The sequence below is a fragment of the Aplysia californica genome, unplaced genomic scaffold, assembly GCF_000002075.1.
Source record: "Aplysia californica isolate F4 #8 unplaced genomic scaffold, AplCal3.0 scaffold00281, whole genome shotgun sequence".
NCBI lineage: Eukaryota > Metazoa > Mollusca > Gastropoda > Aplysiida > Aplysiidae > Aplysia > Aplysia californica.
Genome location: NW_004797551.1, coordinates 829,298 through 830,547, shown reverse-complemented (window position 1 = coordinate 830,547; position 1,250 = coordinate 829,298).

The following is a 1,250-nucleotide window of genomic DNA, read 5'->3' as shown; positions in this document are numbered from 1 at the left end:
CGCAGAGCTATCGCACTTTTTGACATGACGCGCGTCGGGGGACCTGGCCACTGACGCCAGCTCCGTTGTGGGCCCGGGGTGCTCTGTGTGAGTTATGGGGCAGACCCCTACCAGGGTGTAGGTAAATATATCTTGGTGGGTATCATCGAGTTTCTGGCGTTTTCACATTATTTTGTAGGTTCGTTTGGTACCTTTATCAAATTTTTTTTTCCCTGTCTTTATTTTAGGCTTTTTTTCTGAGGATTATTTTTGTAAAAGGAGAAAAGGGGGGAAAAAGGGGGTGGGGGTGGGGAGAGCAGTCAATGGACATAGCTTTATCCTCTTTTCAGGACTGCCGTGTAATATTCATTATTTTCCAGTGCAGTTTAGTGGTAGCCTACATAGAATAATGGCGATGAACTTTGTTTCATGTAAGGCATAAGAAGTCAAAACGTTTGTTTTTTTTGTTTTTTCTGTTCAAAAAAATCTTTTTATTGTTGGTTTTTTGTTGTTGTTATTGTTGTTGTTGTTGTTTTGTTGGTTTGTTGTTATTGTTCTTTTTAATACAATCTTTAAAAAAACACTACATATAATATGATGTTCACATTCATAGTCAAGCTCAACTAATGTTCATTTCTTTTGTGCTTTCAAGTTGTCCTTTTTAACTACAATTGTTAGAATGTATGTCAACTCACCTCTTTCCAACACGGACCCACAAACTTTGAGAAAAAACAACAAAAACGCCACATATTTTTGTTACAAGTACAGAAAGACAGTTTCGCCCCCAACAAAACGTTGTAGGCTACTTTTTCAGCCGTCTCCCGTTTCCTTTTTTAGCGTAGCTCGCTGTACTGTAATTAGGAAGATACAGATCTCCAGAAAACCTCGACATGTGTCACTCGGGTAGCCTGCTCTGGCATCGTCTTTTGTGCAAGGATTCACAACCTTGTCAGGGTGACTCCAGCGAGTACTTTAGGCAATTTGAGGCCGTGCTGGGCCTTGTCTCTTGGTTTTTGATTATGTCTACTTCTGGGGGTTAGTGGGGTGGATGTGGGGTCGGGGTGGATGTGGGGTCGGGGTGGATGGGGTGGGATGGGGATGTCCTTGTCGCTCCTGCTGGTTTTACGTGTACTCTGTTACTGTAATAGAAACAGTACATCGTCAACAGGCCGATCACAATAGACGAAGTTACTTATATGTATCCCTTCTCTTTCCTTCCTCCACCCTCTCTATCTCTTTCTCTCTCTCTCTCTCTCTCTCTCTCTCTCTCT